The 26,378-nt window shown below is 49.2% G+C and overlaps 1 protein-coding gene across 8 annotated transcripts in view; it reads right to left on the bottom strand.

Annotated features, from left to right (window-relative positions):
- The window catches only part of CTBP2 (C-terminal binding protein 2), a 166,776-nt gene that overhangs the window by 85,741 nt on the left and 54,657 nt on the right, over nucleotides 1-26,378 (bottom strand). For 3 of the 8 annotated variants that reach the window (XM_037804367.1, XM_037804370.1, XM_037804369.1), the window contains exon 2: nucleotides 23,342-23,447. The exons of 1 other annotated variant lie outside the window; for it this stretch is intronic. The gene's annotated coding sequence lies outside the window, so the exon portion shown is untranslated. Of the gene's footprint in view, nucleotides 1-1,975; nucleotides 2,418-17,544; nucleotides 17,613-23,341; nucleotides 23,448-24,079; nucleotides 24,408-26,378 lie in introns of those variants that run through there. 4 more of the 8 variants (XM_037804371.1, XM_037804368.1, XM_037804373.1 and 1 more) reach the window with 4 other exon arrangements.

Here is a 26,378-nt window from a genome sequence, read left to right as displayed (position 1 = left end):
ATTTTCTTTTGCCCTAAAGGATATTATTGGGACAACTGGTGAAATCTATATAGGATCTATAGATCAGATCATATTATTATATAAAGGTTATTTATTTCCTGTGTGTAGGAGAATGTGCTGTTTTTTGGGAAATACTCCTTTATCCTTAAGAACTTCAGTTTACCAAAATATTTGTAACTTGGTCTCAGAGTGTTTAGAAAAAATACAGCGTGCGTGTGTTTGTGACTGTATGAGAGAAGAACAAAGCAAATGTGGTCAGAGTCATCTCTTGGGGTACCCAGGAGACTGGTAAGTTGGAATTCTGACAACTCTTCTGTAAGGCTGCAATTGTGCCGAAATAAAAAGTTGCATAAAAAAGAACTGGACATAAGCGCCCACTTGGATTGTGTTCAAGTTTTATGGCTAACTTGTATTTCCCCCAGAGGACCCAAATTACTGCAACAAGATTTGATGACTCTTAAAGAAAAAGCACTAAAGTCAGAATCACAGTGTTGGGCTTTGGAGAAGCCAGGCAGGTCAGAGAAAGCAGACACCGCTCAGGGCACATTTTCCGCCCTGCCCCACAAGAGACTAAGGTGGGAGGGTCTCCCCCTGCTCTGCCATCTACACTTTGGGGTCCTGCAGCCTTCACTGCGTGCTCAAACCCACTGCATGCTCCAGAAAGGGCCGGAAGAAAGTGAGGGGTGGGTCCTCTCTCCTCCCTGACATCCCTCCATCTAAAGCTGGGGCTGCTCCGAGCAACTGGCCACCGGGTTCCCGTCCCCCAAGTGCAGGTTGTCCCCCAGGTGCAGTTTGTCTGGTCCTTATGACAAAGTTCCCAGACTCTGGGAAATCCCATTTGAGGCTGCTCTTGGTGGGGTGGAAACTCTGGACCTGCCATTTGGCCCAGTCTCTGGAGTCAGCTGGAGTGTGTACAGCCGTAACCTTCAGGACAGGAAAGCGTCACTGAGGCTCTGGTGCTCGTCCCCCCTCAGAGTCCACTGCCCATGGAAGATCCTACTGGCTGCCATGAGCTCCACACACCAGCCAGAACCTCCTCAATGCACGTCAGGCGTCCAAGGGAGGAACCTGACCTGAAGGTCCCCAAAGCTTTGCACCCGTGTCCTGAAGGCCAAGGGCAAGGCTGGCCATGCTGCAGCCACAGCGTGGCGGTGGGTCTCCTCTCCTGGGCGGCAGCCTCTGCTGGCTCGCAGGCCCCTAGCTAGCAGACCTCCTCCCCGTTCCCATGCAGCCCTTCTGGGCAGGCTGTGGAGAAGAGTGGAAGCTGTCAGTAGCTTCCACAAAAAAGTTTCATGGAATTAACCAAGACTTTCCATTTATTCAATTGGTCCTTATCAAAATTTACCATACCCTTTCCCTGGGTAACTTTTTCAACTAATTTTGACTTTCCCATGTGCCACTCCTGAGCACTCTGGATCCACAGAAATCCTTCTGCACTCAGTTGTCAGAGGACTGGAAGGTCAGCATTGCCTTCTACCCGTCATGGTCTTCTGCGAGGGAATTTGGTGCCAAAGCTACTTCTGCAGGAGAGAGGGCTGCCCGGAGCCCGCCCGGCAGGACCAAGCCCACTCCGGCGAGTGCTCGCCACGGGCCAGGCTCGTCGGGGCTAGACCCAGTTCTCCCTTCAAGGTAAAAGTTTACATACGACACCAAAAACATACACATACGCTCCCCGGGGGCCCTTAACATTCTCCACACGCTTTACAAAACCAGAAGCAGCTCAGATAATCCCTCTGGATTTACCTTCCGGTAAAAACAAGTCTCTGGACTTGCCAGAGCCCCCGAGAACCCCAGAGGCCCATCTGTCGGCCTGGGGAGAGCTCACCGGGCTGCGCCGTGTGCCCAGGGCTGAGCGGGGGCCACAGACACGACCCCCAAGGATGTGTAACTCAGGCCTCTAGGTGGGTGTGCCAGGGAAGGACACGGCCCGTCTGAGGTTCCCTCCCCTGTAGAAGAGGACAAGACACTGGCTTACCAGAGCGACCCCGACAAGACGATGACGCGCTCAGTCCTCTGCCCCCACCTGATGTGAAGACCCAGGACCCGCCAACTGCTCTTGCGAAGTGTCTTCCTTCTATGCGGCCTGGGGTGGAGATCGTGCTCAAGCCCAGGCTCGAGGGCCCCTGCCTGGGGGGCCGGGGGACCAGCTCAGTGCAGAGAAGCTGCAGGGGAGCCCCGGGGCAGGCTGTCCAGTCATCCTTCTATTTCGGGCGAGCACAGCCACGCGGAGGCTGCGCGATGAGTAAGGGTGAGTAAGAGGAAGGCATTCTGGGGGCCCCCCCGCTCGCCCCGGGAGGGATGGCGCCCCAGGTAGAGTTCCACCCCAGGAAGGGGGGTGCCGGGGCTGGGACCCTCGTGGCTTAACCTGATGGCATGGCCAGCCTTGCCCTTGCAAAAGAAGAAATTCCCAGGCCAGGGAGGGTCTCAGAACCCAGTACAACCCTCTCCACCCTTCCTTTTGTTCCCTGGCAGAGCGCAGTTTCCACCCCACCCAAAGAAGAAACCCCTTCCTGCCCCACCCATGCTCTTTCCCACCAAGGAGCCTTGTGACCCCACCACCACCACCACCTCCCGCGGCAGCCTGACAACTCATCCCAAAGTGCTCGAGTCCCCACCTGCACCGGTGGGCTCCTGACACAGAAGCCACGGAGTGTCAGAAGTGACGCTTGCCCTTGGAAATTCACCCGCCAAACAAAGCCCTTTCCGTAGCTAGGGGGCTTGCTGGGCGACACCCAAAGATCGTGCAACCTACAGGTGCTCCAGCACCCCAGGGATGGGATCGTTCATGACTGTGGGACCACAAGGAAAACCACCTCCCACCCACCCATTGCACGGAGGGTGCAAGATGTGATACCAGGACACCGGGAGGCAGACTGCCAGCAGCTGCCGAGTTCCAAGACAGAGGGTTTCATTCTGGTGGCTGTGGAGAAGCGGAGAAAAGCCTACAACACCTCCACTAATGGCACAATTTTATCGGAGAAAACGCCTTTCTCTAACTGCCCTGACAGCAGTTTGTGCAGCTGAGAAACGATGATGAAGACAACGTCATACGGCAGGATCCCCTCTCTCCCATCCACACGTCAGACTCTCCTTAATGACAATGAAAGAAAGCTACACGGGCATATGGTAGGGGAGCCACCCCTGTGTGCAGCAGAACTTACATAAAGTGTTTAGTGGAGAATTTAGTGGTTTTAAAGATCCTATTAACCAGAGACAATTTCCATCTCAGGCTCCAAGCAGAGCTGTTAGCTTTACTTCTGAAATCAGGGCAAAGAACCTTAACCAGAAAGTATTCAGGGAACATGATATCCTTTAGGACTAGGCCTCAGCCAGCGGCTCCACCCAAATCCACCCCTTGTTGGCTTCCAGCCAGTCACTTCTGAGTTGCAGGGCCTTTCTAGAGCACTCGGATACAAGTAACTAAAAACCAAGCTCCTTTACTAATGGACAAAATGTCTCCCTCGTTTCACCCTTCCCCTTCCAAACCATTTTCCAGAGACACCCTTGGGGTCTTTTCCTGAAACTGAAATCTGATCAGGTCACACTCTGCTTCAAACCCTCCAAAAGGCTCCGACTACTCTGGAGGTTGAGGCCGAGACGGGCATGGGCTCAGCCTTGCAGAAGTCGAAGGAAGCAAGAGTGAGCTGCAGGGGACGCGGAGCAGAACCCGCCAAAAGGTTAGGGTCTGCTCAAGTGGACGAGCTCAGCCACTCACATCCCCTCCTCCCTGCCTTTGTACCCCCATTTGCCCCAAGTCTTTTGTTTCACATGCAAGATCTCACATTGAAGGAGTGGGCTGGAAAACTCAGATTGGTTTGGCCATCTTTGGGAGCATCTTTGGGACACTTCAGCTTGGACCTGACAACACGTAGTGACCTGAGGCTCTCACTGTTCCCAGCAGCCAGGAGGTCTGCTGTACTGCTGGCCAACTGGGTCGTTTAAAAAATTCTTTAGGTTTCAAGAACCCACGCTTCCTTGTCTCCCTGCCCAGCTCTGCCTCTGGAACAAGGTGCCTCCCTCGTTCACAGGACAATAATCTGAAGATGGCTTTTCTCCCTCCTAGTTCAACAGCCCCAGGTCCCCGAGATGCTTTCCTGTCCCTCCTGCATCCCCGAGTCCTCTGTGAGCTCTTGAGGAGGTGAAGGTGCGACTGGCACCCGGGCCTGGAACCCGACCCCAGCCCTCAGTGTGATCAGGCCAGCACAGAGCCCCCGAGAACATGCCCAACATCCTGTCTCTGCCCCTAGGATGCCTTCGCTTCTGCAGCCACCAAGCTGTAAGAGCTGAACTAGTGGGAACTAAACTCACATGAATCCCTGTCAAGATAAGCTCAGTAGTAATCAGCACCTACTGCAGGTTAAGATGCAATGGACAGTTTGTTTCCAAGAAGTTCAGAGTGGTGCAGCAGTCAGCCAAGAGGCGTGACAAAAGACACAAGATAATACAAGATAAAGTGAATGGGGGTCAGCAAGAGGCACAGATCGCCATTGTGGGCTGTGAAGAAGGAACAGGAAGAGAGGGCAGGAGGGGAGGGGACCACTCCTGGAGGGAAGGAGCAGCAGTTTACAAGCCAGGACCCAAATGAAGAGGTACAAACACACAAGGTCTCTTTGCCACCCACATAATAACTGACAGCATCAACGCGGCCTCTTCTGGCACCTTCTATGCCACTTACTGAGCTTCCTAAACCGTAGACACCTTGACAGTTAGTGGCTGTCCCTCCACTGCAGCTAATCATGCAGGCAGGGTCCGAGCCCGGCTCTGATGACCCCAGGATTCCGCTCCGTCACCTTCCGAACCTCCTGAAAATGCCTCTCTCCTGGAAATTATTCAGTGTTCCTGGTTCTAGAAATCGGCAGTATCTGCCCAAGGCCCAACCAAGGTGTTTCCTTTAAAACACCCACGGAAAGAGGGAGCAGTTAACACCCCTCAAAATTCCCACCTTCCACCACTGTGTCCGACCATCTCATCCGTCCACCTTCAGGACACAGACCGCGCAGCAGGAGACCCACGCCAGGCTCGTGTTCCAGGGCCTTCTCTAGAGTGCAGCGATCAGTTCTACCAAGCAATATGATCGAGATAAAATAAAATGTCAAACCAAACCAAATCCTTTCTATTCCTGAGAGAGACAAATCAAAAACCATGTTCTTATTTCTTCTCCAAAATATTCAATAGAAAATGAATTAACAGCTCTGGCAAAAGTATATTTATCACATATCTCAAACGAAGCTGAGAACTACACAGAATGTTTCAGAGCCTAATAGGCTGCAAACATTTTTTTAGTTTAAAATATTTGTTCTTAAATTCTAGACTAGAATAAAAATAGCTTTTCCACAAGCATACTGAAAAAGAAAAAATGCTACTAATGTGATTTTTTAAAATAAAATGTGGAGATTCTGAAGAATTAGAAGCTGACAACAAAAATTTTAATCAAGGATAACAAAAATGCCTGAAAGTGAAATTACTCCAGTAATTGTTGACCAAAATTTGATGAAGCTGAATTTAAGAAGTACCGGCCTGGCCCTGGGTCTACACGGGAAGCAATGGCCTTGGGTGAGCACAGGTCTACACTGGAAGGTCAACAGAAATGGTCCAGGGTTGGCCTAAAAAGTTTGCAATGGTACGGATGATCTGGGGCTAGTAAATGCCAACTTTGTCAACCTCGACCTTTGTCACCCCCCACGAGTCCACCAGGGACTTGTCTCAGCCACTTTCCTCCTAAATTTACACACTCTCAAAGCATGGATGGGGCAGGGCTCAACGTGTGCAGAAGGACAGACAGAAGAGGCAGCATCTTCAGGTGAGAGGAGCGGGGAACAAGGGGGCAGCTCACACCTCCCAGACTGACGTCCACACCCAGGTGCAGAGTCCCAGCTCAGCCGCGCCCTACAGTGGGCACCGAATGCCTAATCAATACAAGAAACTGCTACTTGAGATGTGGCCACTCAGGGGGTGCCTGAGAGGGGTGGGGCCGAGCTGGCGGAGAAGACGATCCTGGGCTCTGCTGGTCAGTTTGCACGGTCCCCAGAAACACTTCCCACCGGGCTGCTCAACCTCTGGGGCTGCAGAAAGCGGCCTTGCCAGGGGAGCAGCTCCTACAACAGCCCAAGGGGCAGGGGGCAGGGAGCAGGCCCCACCAGACAAGGAAGCCCTTTAGAGACACAATAGCAGAGAGGTATTCAGAGGGCTGGGGACTGGCAGATCTACAGGCAGTTAAAGGCAAAGGATACATCCATGTTTATGAGCTGACGCACACACTTAGAGCATTATGTATGGAGAAAACATGGAAGACCAGGGGAGTGAGAGTAACAACAGCCGAAACAAAGATAACAAACTGGTGATAGTGATTCCTAGGTCTCCAGGCACTGTTCTACACAGTTCACAAGTAGGAACGCGTTCATTCCTAACAACAAGCCTACAAGATAGGTGTCACTACACTCCCTATTTTTAAGGAGGAAACTGAGGCACAGAGAGGCTCAGCCACCTGCCCAAGGCCACACAGCTCCCAGATGGCAGGGGTGGGATTTGGGCCCAGGTAGATGGATTCTACCCAGGTGCTCACTGTTCTGCTGAGAAAGACAACAAAAATAAATAAATAAAAGGACACTCATCACATATGCAAACCAAAACGACGGCAAGTACATAGACTCCAAACTCTAAAACTCTATGTAGACATAAACGCCCAAAATCAAATGGAAAAAATATTGGATCAATCTATTGTTTCTATGGAGAAGCTAACACAAAGCCAGTTATATATACTCATATATGCTCACATACACTATCTTGCATGTTCTAGAAAACGCAAAGAGAAAGAAAGAACAAGGCAGTATTTTAGGGGTCAGGGAGGAAGGATAACTAGCTTTTCCTTTGTATATCTTGCATTGCAGTGTTTCACCTTTTCAACAAGCACATGATCCTTCTGATGACATCAGGATGGCCGGCAATTTTTTTCCCTATTAAAAACAAGCAACATATATTCATTGTAGAACATTTGGTGAAAAGAGGGGAAAAACATCATCCCAAATTCAACAAACTAAAGACATATCCCCCGTGAGGATCTTTATCATTACATTTATAGATGTATGTTCCATACTGAATCTTTTCACATTGAACACAAGCATTCTAGCTATTTTCTTTCAAACTGTGAAAGCATCATTTAAAAAGGATGAGCTGTTTCCCCACTGTTGGCTACTGAAGGCATCAGGCAACACCACAATGAGCATCCTGGTGTATCAAAGTCTTTGTGGCAGGGAGGAGGTGGAGAGGGCTGGAGCAGAGGGCGTGTACACACTCCTGAAGGCTGATGCTGGTGTGCATCTCTGATTACTTCACACTTTTATTTTAACCTTCCTCCTACATCCTGGCGAGCATGTGGGGAAGGACTCGGGGTGACAGACAGACAGACACACAGTATGGCAGTCTTGTCTCACTGAGTTTAGCTGTAAAGTAACAAGCCTGGCTACTACTGAAGGCGGGTGGGGTGGGGTGCGGGGCAAGGCCTGGAGTGGACCAGAGGCGGCCACCTCACGGTCCACAGCCCGTCCCCAGTCAAGCCTGCACCGGAACAGACTGAAGTTTCTTCCAAGTGCCAGATGCCGATGCTGCGGAAACCCCCACCTTTACCCACTGGGGCCACACTTGGTAGGGGTACATGGCCCAAAGAAAACCACCTGCCCTCCCACTAGGGGAGCCAGAAGCCCCTCCCATCCGCTCGGCCCCTGCCCATGCCGGTGGGTGGAGCGTGACTGGCACAGCACACACTCAGCACCCCGTGACCCTGCCCAGCTCCTGTGCACCTGCCCTGTCCTCAGCCCCCTCACCTGCACCCGTTCTCTGACTCAAGCCCACTCCAGTCTCCACACTGCCTCCTCGGCCACCCCCATCCCTGCTGGTCTCCCCAGGGCAGAGCCATCATCTTGCCTGCTTTCTCGCCAAGCACCTGCAAACCTCGAAGGCTGGGTTAAAAACACCTTAACACCCTGGAAAAAGAAGTCTGTGTGGTGTTCCGCATCTGAAGATGGGGATTCCCACAAGGACCCTGGGTCCCCGAGGGAAGACAGAAGACAGGTTTAATAACAGAAGTCTCACCCAAGTGTCCTTTCCACTCCCGTTCGCTGCTTTCAAGAGCATTTTATCCACCCCTCGTATGCGGTACGATGACTGCAGCGTGCCCTATTTTAGGCTGATTTTCCACATTAGAAAGCAAAATGGTTAAAATAATTGTACTAGACACCTCCCACTCATGACACTTTGTTTAACTCGAAGTCGAATACCAAAGCAGCAGAGTAGATGTTTCCCACATTTACAGATTTATCAACTGCCTTTCCTGGTCACCCCCCCAGAAGCCCCTCCCCCTTCTTTCAGACACAGCTGGGTAGCAAGTCACTGACCTAATATTACTGGACGGATAATTCCTTGCCTTGGGGAAAGACTGGCAAAGCCCATGGCATCTGCCGTTTCCAATCTATGTTCTGAAATGGCAAACAGGGGCCTGTGCCAGGAAGCACGGGGGCTGGGGCACAGAACACAGCTGACCCTGGCTCTGTGTAAAAACTTAAATTCATGTACAGCCTCTTCGGGAGTCAACGCTTTGACCTGAAAACCTTGGGCATCTGCTTCAACTAAATCATCTCAGAGACGACATTTGAGAAAATAACTGAATTAAAGAGTCACATAACTCATTTGGGTGAGCTACCGACTATCCAGTAAGGAGGCAAGACGTTGCCGTGAAATGTTCCCCATCTTCTCCACAGCGAGGCAAGAGGCAATATAACGTGCTTCTAGGGACAGATGGGACTTTCCTAATTGTCCCCAGATTCCTAGCAGCAGGGGTGGTAACTAAACGGCTTCAATTAAAAGTTAAAGGAACAGGGCAGAGCAGGCGGGAAGTCACGCCTGGTGCCTGTACGACCGATTCCAGTTCAGCCTGAAGGATGCTTTATCCCGGTTTCAGACAAAGTGTCAATGGCACACGAGCAGTGAAGCAATCCCAACATGTCACCGTGACAGGGTGACAAATAAATCTGTCTGTCAAAGGCACTGTCAAGAGCACCCATGAATGTAACCGGTGACGCCTCACCACCGAGCCACTCGGCTGCTCGAGTCGGCGCCGCCACGCCTGTGAGCCGGCTGAAAAGGAGAAGACACGCGGCCGAGAAGCAAACCCACGACGAGGCCGTGCATTTCTGAGAGCAGGTGCAGGACGAGGTCCCCAGGGGGCTGTAGGACGACTTCTAAGCCCTCCCAGCCTGGAATCCAACATGGAGACCGGATCTCAGTGAGGTCTGAGTGCAATGTGACGACCAGTGGAAGAAACAATCAGCCCTTAAACTGCCGGCTCTCCAGCAGGGGACGTTTGGCCCTCAGGGGACATTTTGGCAGAGTCTAGAGAAATCTCTGTTGTCACATGAAGGTGGGGGATGCTTCTGGCGTCTAGCAGCCAGAGGCCACGGATGCTGCTCAGAATCCTACGACACACACTACGGTCCTCCCACAACCAAGTTATCTGACCCAAAATGGCAACAGTGCAAACACAGAGAAACTGAAGGAATCCTTAGTTCAAATTTCTGAAGTTTCAAAGGAACTCAGGATGCTAAGAAATAGCAGGTGGATTATACTCATGGGGTCTACCAACTCGTGCCATGACACTTCGCAGATACCAAAGCGGCTGATGAATTTGGGATGGTGACAAAAGAACAGAATCAACTAAGTGCTTCCAACCAGCAGAGTAGATGAGCAGACTTCCCGCTGCAGGGGCAGGAAGGCGTCACCAAGGCGTCCCGGTGCAGTCGAAGGGGAAGCTGAGAATTCAGAACACGAGGGGTCGGAGGATGGGCACTCAGCCTTCGGGGACGTCTCCAACGCACGCTGCACTTTTTCCACCTGTGTCACTGACGCCCCACGAGGAAAAGCTTAACACACAACCTTTAGCACATCTCAGAAATAAAACCCTAAGGTTAGAAGGTTGCTAACCCACAAAGGTGGGCTCTAGGGTGCCAAAAGTCATGCTCGGAGGAGAAGACCCTAAATACCAAAGAGCAGCACCCACCAGCCCGAGGGCGGCCATGAGCTGCATTCCCTGAAGGTTAGAAGCCAGGCTGTCCCCGCTGTCCCTCCTCTGCCCTAAGTGTCGTCGCAGGAAGCCCTTCAACCAGCACACCCAGATGCAAAGCAGGAGAACAGAGAGCAGCTTACCTGTAACTTGTCACAAAAAACAAAGTAATGAAGGTTTCTCGTAATAACAAAATCAGGGAATAAGAATATTTGAGTACCCCAGAATTCTGTAACAGCACCATTAGTTAACATTTTCATCTTTTATCCTTCTGGTTAAAGGGAAAGATGGCACCGAACTCAGTGTGGAATCTGCCCCACGGGAAAAAAAGTTCTCAAAAATGAAAAGTGGAAAGGAAACAAAAATGCAAAATAAAACGATGATAAAACTCCTGTATGACTGAAGACTGAAGCAAGCCTCTGGAATCTAATACCAATGGATCAGTACTTCCTATTTCCCTACTCAAAGGCCGGGACAACGAATCTACACAGCCAAGGCAATAGGTACAATAGCCAAAGAAAATCTGAAAACAAAAAAAAACAAACTTATCAGCCAGGAGAATACGGATTACAGCAGGTGAGTGATTACAAATCTACAAGTAGGAGAGAAATCCTCAAGAGTCAAGTTACCTACAGACAGCTCTTTCTGACAAATTCTCTCACCTGGGACAATCATATACATTAAGATTTTTTTAAAAAGCAAGAAAGCCAACTCAGGTAAGAAATACAAAAGCAGCATGAAATATCTCCAGGAGATTTGTTTAGTGAAATTAACTAGTGGTTTAGTTGGGAGAAGGGGGAAGGTATGTGTCTGATATATAAGACTGCCCCAATTTCGTCAGAGAAATTAACATTTTAATCCTGTTTTTATCTAGAAGTCATTAAACTGTGCCTCATGAATTATTGGAACTGTAGCCGAGAATTAACTCTATTCATCAACTAAGTCCAAACACTTTAGAGTGCATCTGTAATGAAAAAATAGCTTTCCATTTCCATCTCTTCTCATTAAAGTAAACCAGTTTTCCCTCTCTCAGTATATAAAGCTGTCTTCTCTTCCTATAATTTATATTACCATAACCCGGCTCACATTCTAAACTATTACACGCCGCCAATTAATTTTTGAAGCTTTTGCCTGAAAATTTAATGAGATAGTAGTGTGTGAACCTGCCGACTCCAGATTACGTGTGTGCGCCTAATATTAACGGTGGCATAATAAAATAATCGGATCCATGCTGGATGAGAGCGCTTCACTATTGCCCGAGTGGTGAAAGTAAAGCCCCCAGCTCTGCTCGCCTGACTCTTAAATCCAATTATAAAGTTTACTAGTTTCAAATTAAACTGCTCCTACTCATCAACCTGGGGAAAAAAAAAAAAAAGTAAAGAAGAAGCATAGTAGAAGCAGCATAGTCTAATTATCCCCGAACAACGTTTCTATGAAATTCCAGTGAACAGTGGCGATGGATGACTATTTGCCCAAGATCTTAGTTCTCTACCACGGAAGTGAAAGAAGAGGCTGAACGTCACAAAACCAGGCTGTGCATGTACAAGCATGTGTGTGCATGTGTACACAAGCATGCATGTGAATGTATGAGCATGTGTCTGAGTGTGCAAGCGTGTGTGCCAGTGAGGAAGATTGGGTCATGTGTAACTTGAAGTCTCAACTACAGGCCCTCTAATTATTACCTTTTGCCCAAAGGTTTTGGTGCAAACCAAGGGGAAAAGCAGTTTCTGTTTCTTTATACAAAAACAGAAGAGCAGCCACAGTCAGTAATCACTTTATGATTCACAAAGGGCCTACTAAGCAAGAGCTTTTTTTTTTTTTTTTTTTTTTTTTTAAAGATCTTACGATTTTCTCGGCCAAGGGTGGCCAAGTGGGTATGAAGCAGCAGCATGTTCCGTTTTTGGAATGGGCTGCAGGGCCAGAACTCACCACCTGCTCTTTACCTGTGCTGGCAAAGATCATGACACCCACCCTCGTGGCCCCCGGTAGCTGATGATGGTAACACAGGAACTCACAGCGCGGGCTGAGCGCCCGGGGGTACTAAGGAGCACGGGGCTGGCGGCTGCATGTCCAACGGGCAGTGGGTTGATGCTTGTGCAAGGCTAGCAAGACCTTCCAATCCCCTCCCCTCGTTGTTCCCCACCCCGGCCACACCCTCACTGTGCCAATGGGCCAGCATGGGGCTGCCACTGGGGGTGACAGGCGACCCTGGCCCGTGGGCCCAGTGAGAGCAGAGCCCAGGAGGCTCTGGCCTGGTCTGGGTCTGTGGGGAACAGGCACTGAGCCTCAAGCAGTTAAGGCCACGGGTTGGCCAAGTGGGAGCATTTCCAAGTCAGGAAACCCTATTTTTGTGTTGTTTACTTGTTTACAAACAAATAAGGTACCTATAGTGACAGTTAATAGAAAAATTACCATTACAACAGCTGGTCAGGTGCATTCACCATTAAACACTTTTAGATCCCACATCTGAATGTTTGGGGAGAAGGTGGTGGAGGAGAGTGCGCTTGGCATGTGGGCCAAACCCAGACCTGGTTTAAATGCCACCCCGGCTCCTGCCAAGGGCCAAGAGGAATCCATTAACCTCCTTTTGACTCTGCTTTCTGTGGCCAGGGAAGAGCCACCCCGGATCCCCGAGGCTCAGTGCCAGGCTCACTGAAGGACCCTCCCTCCCCAACCTGAGCTGAAGGATCTCCCACTGATGGCTGGGAAACGCAACCTTCCCAGGAAACGGCATTTAGGGGCACAGCACCAAACACTTCACAGGAAGACACGGCATTTCCCGGCACCACCAGGTTTGCAGGAGCTGCTGAGCTGCCAAACAGCTTCCCAAGGGGCAGCGTGAAGGAACCCTGCTAGCAGGGCAGGGGGCTTCTCCGCGATGGCAGAAAGGTTCCAAGGACAGCCCTGGCCCAGGTCACCTTCTCTCAGCCCGTCACGTCACTGCAGCTGGGATGGGGCTGAGACACGAGACCAGGGCTGGCCACCCTTGTTCTGTCCAGACCCAACACGAGCCTTGCACACACTGACCAGCGGAGCCCACAGAACACAGCCCCAGTCCCAGGGCTCCAGGAAAAGGCCCCCAAGTGCACACTGCCAAGCACACAGGGGGTCTGCTCAAGGTCACACAATGACTGTGGAAACCCTCTCATGTCAAGGAGCAGAAGCTGTTAGCTGTGTTAGTGGCAAGCACAGATGTTGTCTATGTCTAAAAATTCCCAAATAGATCAATTAGCATATTATAAAAAATTTACTTCCATTTTCCCTTGGCAGATCATAAAAGCCAAGACACAATGCTCAGTTTGAAACTGACAAGTGTATAGAGCCGGAGATGCTCAGTTAAATGGAGACAACAGCAAAAGAAAATGGTATTTATAATGATTAACCACCTAATTAATTCTAAGAGTAGAATGTCAAGAGCTATAAATCTATTTCTTTGGGAACCTCAGCTCGACATCAAACAAGTCCCTTCTGCTCCGTGAAGCAAAGTCCTAACCTTTTCCTGACGTTTGCAACCAGCAGCCCACGGCTGTTCCGTTGGTTCTCACGTGGAAAAGCAAGGGAGGGCTGGAGCCCAGGGGAAATAAATACACGCTCAGGCACAAAAACAATTAAACAGCAATACGTTTTAAAATGTAAATAAGTTACAGAGCTTAAATACCATACATACAAGTAAATATTAACGGGGTACTAGGATACGTGCCCACTGCCTCCTGCAGTCTTTATCTTAGTTCAGAGGAGGAAATTCTCCAAGCTCTGCTTGGGGAAGAAATCCGGGGGCCCTTTGTGTTTCCCCAATTTGAACACAGGAGTGGGGTGTGTGGATAAGTCCAAGGCAGACCAGGATGCGGTCTTATTAACCTCTGAAACTCGGAGCATTTTCCTTCCTTGTCCTCTTTTCGAAATTACCCTTTAAGGAAGGGGAGGCTGGAGGAGAAAAAGGACAGAAGGGCTCAAGAACATGCAAAGCCAAAATTAAGTTAATAGATGCAGAGTTGTCCTTCTCACTATTCTTCCGGAATTCTATTCCTAGATTGCAAATCAAAATCTGCATTTAAATAGAATATTTTTAACGTAGAGAAGAGGAGGCCCTAGGGTACGAAGGTATTGCGTTCCATATCTACTGGTGCAACGTTGCATTTTAAATGAGATGCGGCATTGTGAAATTTACTGAACATATTACAGATCCCAAATTGTCTTGTTATTACTGCTATTTTTACTAAATTTCCCTGTCCTAATAGGTGTGTTTCTCTTATGGCCAGGACTGTTAATAACTGTAATGTGATATTACATCATTCTATCAATTTAATCTTGAGAAAAGATTACACCCACCCAGGGATCTCATAAGCTGCTGGCTCTGAAAATTCTGGCCATTTATTTAGTGTGAAATTCAAACAGTCGGAATCCATTAACGGTGGTTGTTACAAACCTGCATTTTTAGATTTTGCCATAAAACGCAGGAGTCCAGACCCGAAGACCCGAACCTAAGAGGATTTCATGGAAGTGGCCGTGCTAAGTGGTCTCTCCCAGCCGGCTCTGGGGAGAAGCCCCCGGGGCCTGCCCTCTGCACGGCTACCCGGGTCACCGCCGGGAGAGACGGGGTGCATGGGCCTCAGCTCCCAGCCCCTCTCGTCACATCTGGGCAAACTGCAGGGACCTGAAGCCCTGGAAGGGAGAGTGAGGACACCTCCCGAGAGCACGCCCGTGGGTGGGGTGCCACCCCCCAGGTGATGGTATGAACATGCAATTTCACAAAAACAACCAAAAATGAACATCCAACGAATGACGTCTGGGAGACGCTTCAGCGAAGCCCCAACCCTTTATCGATCGATGAAGAAACATCACCGGGATGACGGGGTAGGGGTAGGGGCGGGGGTGGGGGTGGGGCCCACCTCCCACGTCCCGGGAGGCAGCACTTCAGTAACATGACAGAACCGTCAAGAGCAAGTTAGTTAAGAGTTCTGCTCACCTCAATCCCCATATGACGGGGACTACAGCTTCCCCTGGGAGAGCCGCACTCTGTACCCCCTCCCCCAGCCCTGGGCAGCTGTCTGCACCCACTGCTGGCATGAGGAGGGCAGCCACTCCTTATTAAGCCCTTGGCACCTGCTAAACACTCTTCAAAGACCGTCTGGTTTAACCCCCGCAACTCTGAGATTAAGTGCAACTATTAGTCCCACTTACCTAGGGGGAAACCAAGACACAGAATTCAAAGGGGTTAGTCTGTCCAAGGGCAATGCCATCCAAGGAGGTCAATGTTGAGCTATAAGCATCTCCTAGCTCTTCCCTCTACCCATCACCGAAGGCCAGGACCAAGTCCACGGCAATTGGGATTCGACCCTCCCCATCCAATCACAAGGTGCCAACCTCATCACCCCCATCATGCTCCCAGAGAGAATGACAGCGAGGACACAACCCCACACTGAAGAGCCGAGCTGCTTCCTGGCCAAACCTAACACCGCATCAATCCGCTCTGCTTAACCACACAAGCGAAGTCTTTCCAGCCTGAGACAGGCCTCCGTGGTGCTTCTAGTTCAGCCGGTGGGAGGTCAGAATCCAAATCAATGAGTCCTCCTTCCTGGAGGAAGTGGCAATCCCATGTTGCTGTAATTAGGAAGCTCCAGCGAGTTTCAAGTGACTTATGAGGAGCCAGGAGTACTGGACTCTCGTCAAAGGAAAGGTTTCCAGCAACGTGAGACCGGGACTGTCAACCACATGCACAGGAAACACCAGCTTCTGGGCCTCCCGGGGCCAGCAGAGCAGGCAGCTGCCATGCGGGGGTCCACGAAGGAATTTGATGCAAAGGCCACCTGCCCTTCCATCCCGAGGGACCTGGGACTACGAGACTCCGGGAATCAGCGGGGCCTTCTCATTGACGTCATCATCCCAGCTCAGACTGAATCGAGGCACCGAAACACAACCCCTCCTGCCCGTGCGGCTGCAGTGATGATGACACCGACACCCCCAGAGGGCAGGGACAGGGAGAATGTCGCTGGATCGCCAAGCCACACAGGGTGCACACAAAACTCCCAAATATACCCACTCGGAGGAGAGGCAGGGACACGCCTGCCTTTCCCAGGATGGAATGCTGAAGAGCATGGCTTTACTATCACAGAATACACACACCTCCTCCAAACAGGTAGTGGAACGGGCCAGCTTGCCTTGCGTCTGCAGACTCCGGCTAGCTCTAAAACAACCCTGCACTGAAGACACACCAAGATGACTCTCTGTTTGGGCCCAGCCCATTCCGGACCTGCCTGGGAGTTTTTCATTAAAAAAGTATTTGAAGTGTCCACACTGTGCAGGCCACATACAGAAAATTAAGGAGGCAATGAGGGCAAAGGATGTAGCCTCTCCTTGGAGAGCTTGCAGAAAGCATTCTGGAAGGTTCTATGTTAACAGAGCAGTGCCCCTTCATCCAAGTCCTTTTATCCCACTTTTAACTTCACTTGATAAAGAAGCCAGAAGGCCCAGGGTCATTGAAGACAGACACTAAAATCCTTGACTGCTGTGCTTAAAAAAAAAAAAAAGGACTTTAGGTTCACACCAGACAACTGGTCACCCTGCCTTCTCAGGGACCAAGGGACCCAAGCCTGGTCAACAGGTACCAAGGCAAAGCAAACCACGATGCTCCCAATAAACCCAATCCCAATAGTGATCTATCACACTGATGATGAAAGCACAAAGAGAAGGCAACGGGACATCACCGACTCTCAGTGCAGCTCAAGTCACAATCCGGCAGAACACAGAACCCACTTTTCCATCATGCAGTCGCATGTTTACTGAGATTCTGAGTCACGGAAGCGGGTATCAGTCTTCGGGTCTGCAGATGGGGTGGGAAACAGGTTGACGTGACTGGTTGAAGCAAGGGGCATTCCAGCAAACCTGGAGCTCCCAGCCTTGGTTCCTCAGTCCAAGCTTCCCACTGGAAAAGGGGGAAGGCCCACTTGCCTTCCTTATGCGCTGGCATCTTGGCACTGAAGTACCACCCAACTGAACAGCTTCCCTGCATCCCAGCAGCAACAGATCTCAGTTGTAGGTTACACCCTGCCTGGGACAACTAAGGTTTGCTTTGAGTTAAACAATATATAGGTCAATGGGGAAGAGGGAGGGAAGGCGAACACGAAAAGGTACTGAGTTACAAGACACGGACATCCACCGGATATTTTTAACTCGAAGACTCGTTTTCCATGAATCTTCTATATGAAAAGACAGCCCGATACTGCTCCCAACAGATCTGACTGAAAGCTCCTGGGACATGTGATCCATTGAACCCGGAGAAAGAACAGAATGGGGGTGGGATTCTGGGTAGCAGGCAACCATTGTGGCTCGTCAGGATATACTCACAAAGAAATGGAAATTAAACATGGTAATCAGACGCTCCGAACTGCTGATCTTCCATGGGTTGTGTTTTTTATCCTTGCACATTAACATTTTTTCCTAGTGTTCTATCTTTTTGCCATATATAATTAATTTTAACAGCGTCTGCAACTTACCCCACAGGTTGTTGCTGTTTCTTTTAAACAGTATACTGCTGAGAAATTGATTTGTTTGCTTGGCGTGCCTAAAGAAACCACATTATGAAAAATGTATAAATGTCATGGCTCAGGCTGTTCTCAGGATTAGCACAGAAAAATGTCCTGTTTTCCCTCCTTGCACCCTCACGGAAGACATGCTCATGTATCACCCACGTGCCCCCTCGCCCCCCACAAACTGATGAGTTATGCGGCATTTTTTTTAAAACCTATTTATCCTTAACTGGTGCATGTTGAGTGGAATTATCTTAATTGCTACGTGGAAAGAATGAATTCCAAGTGCATTCCGTTAGCCAAGAAGACTTTATTTTTAACCGCATGGGGCCAGGTGGGAGTTGCAGAGTTTGCCAAAAATAAATGAATCAATCAGTAAATAAAGCAAGTGGGTTCCATCGGTGCTGGGTGGATGGACACTAAGGAAGGAGGAAGCCACAGCAGCCTTCTCCCCGCCCTAGATGAAACCGCCAGGCCCCGGGCCCGACTTCCACCAGGGAGGACTGAGTTCTCAGCCATGTCCTGAAGCCTTCCTTTGGAAAACACATCTGATTTCCTGATTTCCTGCTCTTTAAACAATGGACAAAAATCAAGATCCAAAAATTAGGCCATGAGAAATTCTGAAGGGACCCAGGTTCCTTCACCACTGGTTTGAGTGCGGTCCTGAGCAAAACTCCTTCCAAATCTGTAGCTGAGGAAGTTTGCTGGTGAGTTGAGTAATGCCACTTTGCCTTTCAACTGGGGCAAATGCCTCTAAGCTTCAGTGAGGTGGTGTGTCCTTCCGTTAAAACCCAGATGCAACTGCAACTTATCCTGCCCAATACCATGTAAAGACAATGTTATTGGTCTAATGCATTAGAGTAGTAGTAGCAGCAGCAGTGGTAATGCACACACGTTCCACAAAAATATTTACAGAAAGAAAGAATTTTCCTCTCATTAGTCACACCTAGGAAAACTTGATTCGATACCCAACATTTTTAGACAATGAGGAAGCTCATTTCCCCACCTACTCACTTACACAGTGACATATCAACTGGACCCCCAATACGAAACTTGGCAGTAAACTCAAAATATCATTTCTTTCAACAAATATGGGCCCTAACCCTGTCCCCAGCCAAGGCCTCCACTCCTGGGGAAATGCTAAGAGATCAGTCCACTGACACTGGCATCTGGTTGTCCCGTAAAACTGGGCTCCTGGTTCCTTCATCTACTGAGGAGACACGGAGGGACGGAAAACACAGGGCCCCGCCACAGCCGCAGGAGGCTTTAGAGGGGGAGAGGGGCGTCCTCCGCATCCGTGAGCCCCTCACACAGCCATGAACTGCAAGAACATCAGGGACCCCAGGAAATCATCACCGACTGTGAGGGGATCCTGCAACGCTGGCCAAGCATGTCAGGCGACGGAAGTGTTTCTTGAAACGCTCCCACCAGCACAGGGCTGGGGGAGAACTGAGTTTAGGCTCATACCATTGTGTCTGCCCACATGCTGGCAAACGGATCTGCTAATGCAACTCCTCATTAGGAAAATGGGCATCGTAGCCAGGCTGATAAGGATCATGGGAAGATAGAGGGCCACACACACCGTGTTCGGCACGGTGGCTGAATGGCTGGTGCTCAGGAACGGCCACAAGTCACCCACCCTGCCAGGAGCCCCCACCCCCACAAGAAGCACAGGCATCCCACCCAAGCAGGGGCTCAAACCACACACCCAATGGGGGTGCACAGGCCCACCCCGGCCAGGAAACCCAGGAAGTAGGAAGGCTCGCTTATTCCCCACACATGGATGACAGAACGAAAATGAAGACCCTCTGTTTCCTTCTGTCCCTTCCTAGCTGGTAAAGAGACTCTGATTGGAACCGATAGTGGGGGTCAGGCGGAGACCCGCACTAACAGGAACAACCCCCCAGGGCAGGGGTCAGGGGATGGAGTCTTGAGCCGCTGGGTGACCCCGGGCTAGTGTCGACTCCAAAAACGAGAAGAAGGGGCTTGGAGTGGATGGTCTCTAAAGCTCTACTCAGCAAACCTTGCTGGGATTTTGAAGTTCCCAAGGGGAGAGGAGACTAAAGCCGAATCAACATCTCCCATTCATTCTTGGGAGGCAGACAGTGGCTCCCAGGTGCTGGGACCTGCATTCCCAGGTCCAGGAGGCTTAGAAGGAAGAAAATCCAAACAGGAACCAAGGGCTCCAGCTGCCCCTCCCGAGTGCTGGCTAAATCCCCACCAGCATGTCAGCCTCCCGGCTGTTTCTTATCCAGAGGCTCCAGGAGGTGAAAGGCGTATCTTTCTCTAGCCTGTGGTTTCTGACCCTGGCAGTCTCGCCTCCGGCCTAAAAACTGGAGCAGGATCACATGTCCCCCAGTGAAGGCCAGGCCAGGGCAGGCCACGCTCAGGGGCCCGGGAGGCCCAGGAGCTCCCCAGCAGCTGGCCATCAGATCCCAAGCCCTCGGGACAAGTTCCTAGATTAAGACCATCTTTTTTCTTCTGTTCTCTAGGGCAGAAGACAGAAACAGGGCAGAGCCCCCTAACAATGAGCTGGCCTGGGGAAGTCACATATTGGACAGTCAGACCTACGAGACCCCAGCACAGCAGGGTCCCTGTGACACCAAGACAAGGCCCCTCCCACTTCAAGCACGCCGAGTTACCCGTGCCTGGTCAGCTCAGATCGCCCTTCCCTGGGGTCTTGTTAGGCAGGTCAAGCTTCTACACCACTACTGCCATCTGTCAAGATATGCACTATGTGAGTTTCTCTAGGCACGGGCAGACGGACACACAGTCGTGGCTGCAAACCCATAGCCACTGCTGTGCCACCGTCATTTTACATTTTAAAGATGAAGGGCTTTGAATTGCACATCCATGTATTTGTAGACACTTAGAAAGTGTTTTTTTCCCCTGACACCTTTGTTAAAATTACAAGATAATTGGGTGCTGCTGCAAATATTAATGCTTGAGAACAAAACAGCACAAGAAAAACAATGATTCAGCCACACGGATGGAGAACAAACCCTGGTTCCGGGAGAAGTTGGCAAACCACATAGAATAATGGGTTTTCATTTTAACAAGTAGCCACATACAGAATAAAGAGCAGGAATGAAAATAAAATGGATCTAAATTTAGCTACTCATTGGTCATTATTAATGACAAAATGAGCTTCTTTTGGGGAAGGGAGCTGAAATGTGTGAAGTTATTACCAACACAAGGTAAACAAACGTGGACCTGCATTATCAAGTCCAGTACAACAGGCTTGCTCTTTGGAGGCCATGGCTATTGATGGAGCTGAGTGTTCTTTGTCCGTGTCCTTCTCCCCAATCCACATAAAGATCTCCATCCAGACCAGGGAGAAGCCAACCCATGGCCCTTGCTCCATGGGTGTGTATGGAGCACAGGCGGGCAGGCCGAAGTCAGGCAGCACCCAGCAAAGTCCTAGAGCAACCACAGGCTTTGCCAGGGTGCGAGGACTCTGCCTGCCAAGTATATTAAAGTGTGAGTCGGGATGAGGGCTAACCCCGTGGTGGGTGGGGCTGGAGACACCACGCCACGCTGTCGGTATTGTATTGAGTCTCTTAAGCTCTTACTCAAAGCCATGTCAAAAACACAGACTAGCCGAGAACCCACCAACAGGGCTTGGGGACTGAGCTTGCTTGGCCCTCAGGAAACACTGGTTGTCAGGACCTTCTGCTGCTGACACACCTGCTCGGCGCTGACAGCCCACGGGCTGAGATCAAGACCCCGGCTCAACAGGGTCCCAGGGCAGGACAACAATTGAGTCAAATGAAAAGGCTGTTACTTGACCATTTTTGATATACATACATATATATATATATAAAAGAGTCCATTTCCTCCAATTACTAAGAGTCCCTACACTCTTATCTTCAGGGGGTCTAGTTTTCCAACCCGCAGGAAGCGCCTGTAAGTGTATGGAGCACCCGTCTTGCCTCTAGGCTATGCGGCTGGGACGCTTCCGATGTGCAGGTGAGGGGTGGCCGCTCTCCTCCAAGGAGCTTGGGCACCAGACACAGCAGGAAGGATCCCTTGGGTGCAGGACTGGACACGTGGAGTCGAGCCCTACCCCTCACCGTCACCCACTGGAAACATCTTCAGACCCAGCACCCGATACCAGAACCAGCACCCTGCAAACCCTTGCCCACAGGGTCTTTGTACGTCTCTGTCTTAGAATTCTGGGCGCGTTCCAGCACATGGTCGAGAAAAAGGTTTGTTTTAGAAGGAGAAAAGCGTGAGACCGGAAACATGGGTTGGCTTTGACAGCGAACCTGAATGCAGGGTTCAGAGTGGCTGTCAAGACTTATAAACACACTCGTGTTTCCCCAGAGAAGGTTCAATGTTCATCTGATCTCCATCCTCCCCATCTCCATCCTCCCCAGGGCTAAGATTCTCAGAGCTGTTCAGGTCACCGAGACGCCCACCCTTTTGAGCTTGGCGCTCCACCGTGGCTTCTCATTGGCAAGGTGCTCAGAACCCTCCCAGGAAAGCCTGTGGATTTCTACATCAAATTAAACTAAAGAAGGTGGGTAGATCTTGGCAATCAACCAGTTCAACTCAACTCGCAAGGCCTCTGAACGCCTCAGAGAAGAGGCGCCTGCTAAAGGCCCCCAGCTGGCGAGCCGTCTTGGCAGTCGTGGCAGCATCAGCAGCACACCCTCCTCCAGGGGAAAAGGGAGGGAGGCACCTAGTAAGACCCCTGCCCACCCACATCTCCCTCTGCTGGTTTGGTTCAGGTTGAGATTCAGCTAGGCCCCCAAAGTTCTCCACTACCAAACTGGAGGGCTGGCCTGTTGGCGCCCACAGAGAAATACTGGACTTGATGCCTCAGGAAAGCAGGCCAGAGGCCACAGGGCCAGGCCCGTGGAGCGCCCGTCACCAGCCAACACTCCAGGGAACAAATCTAGGGTGTTGGCAGAAAGCTCACTGGAAAAGGCACTCACACACTCCTTTTTTCCCTATTAACTGAGGTCGTTAGCTCAAGGAGAAAACTTTTTTTAAGCAGGATAAGAATCAATCCCATCAGAAAAGTTGACACTGGGAGATGCCCAAGTAAGGTTTTGTCAGAATGGCTAAAGGCAGGTTGAAACCTTGCTATGGGTGAAGGATTGAACCGTATCAGATGATATTTTCTCAATCACACTCCAAATTAGTCCTTTCCTCAGAGCATCCCACATTCCCCATGAACTCCACCAGAAAGAACCTTCTGTAGGTGGCAGGTAAAGTTTGTTTTTTTAAAAATAAATCTTCAAGAAATCCTAGAGGCTGGCAATTCTAAAAATCTAAAACTGACTAAAGATGGGCCATGATCAGCAAGCTGCCTTCCTTCTGAAAATCTCCATCGAACATTTCACTTGAACGACTCGGAAATGATAGGATTCTGGCGTGGCAAGAGACTACTTCCCTAATTCATTTTTATTCTTTTTAATTAATATATTGAGAAGCCATAACACTGCTTCCAATCTGACTTGAGTTTCCTAGTAGCGTAATTTCCGTTGACTTATCTCTATAGTGGCAGCAGCAGCAAAAAATCACTTTACACTGAACTATCTGGCTCCAGAGTTAATTACATGTATTTTGCTTTTGATAAATGAAAATACCAGATGCAATTAATTGAAAAGACAATCAATCTGATCCTGCTATTAGACATCCCAATGAAACATCCAGAGGCTGCGGCGATCCACAGTCATCAACTAATTGGAAACACATTCCAGAGGGGCTTTTAGAAAACTGAACTTTTACCTGGAGGTATTTCAGCATAACTCACCAATATATATATCTGTCCACAAACTCTATAGTTCACACGAAGAGCTGTCCGTCTTTCTAAGGGAATACAGCTTCATTGGTTCAAAACCATTTAAGGCGATGAAACCCTGAAAGCAAAATGAATTGGGTCAGTGGAGCTGAAGCAGTGATTTTTTTTGTTGTTTACATCTAGCCATCCTTTAATTGCATTTTTCCAATGCCTTCGATTCTAAGCTACCAGAGGTTATTAAATGGTTTCATTAAAAATACTATTTGTCTTGCTTTAGTCACACACCAGATCAAATTAAACAGTAGAGCACCAGAACAAATGAACCCTTTCCATCTATTTTGACACAAAGCCAAGTGTGCAAAAAACCAGAAGGTGATATTGTGCCATCACCGTGAAAATGTCATTTAGCTTTCTTTACATCTCCAAGCAGCAAGCAAAGGGACAAGACAATCGATACCTTCAGGCAAAAAGTATTACTGACTATTTTGAGAAATACGGAATTATAAAGTGCAATTCATAAGCCCATGGTTTATAAGTGCTATTAGCATAAATGCTGACAACTGTTAATTTACTGTAACTCTGATTAACGGTTGCAGTTGTCCTTTAATAGAAGGAATTTTAACTTACTACTGAAATTGATTACTCAGTTAAGAATTCAATCCTAATGTTCAATAAAATTGCACTTTCTTGGCAAATGCAATATGAAATGAGGTGACGCATTAAACAGCATTCTCATTTATTTTACTATACATGGAATTAGGAGGAAACGTGTAGGGCCTTCCACGTTATCTGAACCACTGGCTGTACACAGGGCTGCAGGATGGGCAGGCGGGGAGGTGACCTCTTCTCTGGCTGACTGAAAAGGCAAACATCTGGGCAGCAGGCACAGCCAGGTATCTTTTCTACAGCTGTTCCCTGAAGAACAAACGGGATTTCAACACTGAAGTTGCTATGCAACTGGAGTGTCCATTTCAAGGCAGTTCTTGCCAAGCCCCCTGAGAAGGGAAGAAGGTAGGCTTTACAGAAATGGACTGTTTCAGCCAACCCTGATCACCATTTCCAACCCTACCTGACAATCAGGCTTCAAATAGCTGATTAATATACCAAAAGCATGAAATTACTGTAGCCAGCTTCCTGGCCACACACTCCACTTTCCAAACCAGTTCCAATCTGAGGAAGCTGGAGCTTCTCACTGCATTTTCTCCTCTTAAAACTACTCCTTGGGCCCAATCTGGTGACACCCTCCTGCCTGATTTTATGGCAAGTCACAGAGGAACCACTGGACCTCCTACTCCCCATTCAAAAGAAAACAGGACTCCTGTGTTCTTTCTACTCCAATCTCACGAAGCAGCACGTTTGCGTGTTCTGACCACAACGGGCTCCAACTTTGAAACTGGAACCGAGTCAACAGCAGGAACGACTGTGAAGAACTATGCAGGCAAAGGGTGGCCTCTACTGCCAAGGTTATGTACCCACATTCAAGCAGTAAGTCCCTCCCATCTGCACCCACACACCACCTTACGACCCAAACCTCCCCATCCAGGGGTGGGGCCATGCGGATACCCCATCCTCCTGGGCAGGTGGGGAGGGGATGACAGCATGGACGACAGTCTGTGTGTGGCCCCAAGTTTCTAATGACACAGTGTGACCTCATGTTAACAGGGCATCTACTACAGCCAAGGAGCCATCCCTGATTGGCAGGAGCTTGTCCAGCAATGCATTTAAAACCCATTTCATGAGTATCTTCTGTAGCACTTTCCCACCCATCTCCAAGGCTCTAAATGGTAAGTGCCTTGATCACAGTTTATTCATCTCTGGATCTTCCATGTCTGGGACATGGCAGGAAATCAAATATTTATTAATTAACTACCTGCATAACAGAATTTAAATGCCTTTTCTAGTGTTGCTTATCTTCCCAGGCCACAGGCTTCCTATCTTCTTATTTTCAGTGCTTAGCACAGTAGACGCTAAAATGTTCACAGATACATAAGCAATGAATTTCCAAAAATAAAAGGAAATGATATATATCAATTCAGGCAATGATCTCTTTTGGAAAGCAGGAAGGAAAAGGGAATGGGGAGGACAAAGTTAGCAATATCTGTAACATTTTTTTTTATTAAATTCAGTTTTATTGAAATACATTCACACACCGTACAATCATCCATGATATACAATCCACTGTCCACAGTATGATAACATAGTTATGTGTTCATCACCACAATCTATCTCTGAACATTTTCCTTACATCAGAAAGAACCAGAACAAGAATAAAAAATAAAAGTGAAAAAAGAACACCCAAATCATTCCCCCGTCCCACCCCATTTGTCCTTTAGTTTTTATCCCCATTCCTCCATTCATCCATACACTAGATAAACGGGGTGTGATCCACAAGGTCTTCACAATCACACTGTCACCCCTTGTAATCTACATTATTATATAATTGTCTTCAGGAGTCCAGACTGCTGGGTTGGAGTTTGGTAGTTTCAGGTATTTACTTCCAGCTATTCCAATACATTAAAGCCTAAGAGGTGTTATCTATATAGTGCATAAGACTGTCCATCAGAGTGACCTCTCAACTCCATTTGGAATCTCTCAGCCACTGAAACTATTTCATCTCATTTTGCATCCCCCTTTTGGTCAAGGGTCCCTTTTGGTCTCAGTCCCACGATGCCGGGTCCACATTCATCCCTGGGAGTCATACTCTACGTTGCCAGGGAGATTTACACCCCTGGGAGTCGGGTCCCATGTAGGGGGGAGGGCAGCAAGTTCACCTGTCGAGATGGCTCAGTTAGAGAGAGAGAGGGCCACATCTGAGCAACAAAGAGGTACTCAGGGGGAGACTCTTAGGCACCATTACATACAACTTTAGACTCTCCTTTGTGGTAATGAGCTTCATAAGGGCAAGTCCCATGCTCAAGGGCTCAGCACATCAAACCGCCAGTCCCAATGTTTGTGACAACATCAACACCAGTCCAGGTGAGGATGTCCAACACATCTGCACCTTCCCCCAGATCCTTGGGGCTGGGGAGGGGGAGGCTGTAAATATATT

The sequence above is a fragment of the Choloepus didactylus genome, chromosome 15 (genome assembly GCF_015220235.1).
Source record: "Choloepus didactylus isolate mChoDid1 chromosome 15, mChoDid1.pri, whole genome shotgun sequence".
Classification (NCBI taxonomy): domain Eukaryota; kingdom Metazoa; phylum Chordata; class Mammalia; order Pilosa; family Megalonychidae; genus Choloepus; species Choloepus didactylus.
The sequence above is the reverse complement of the archived record's forward strand: the minus strand, read 5'-3'. Positions and strand labels throughout refer to the sequence as shown.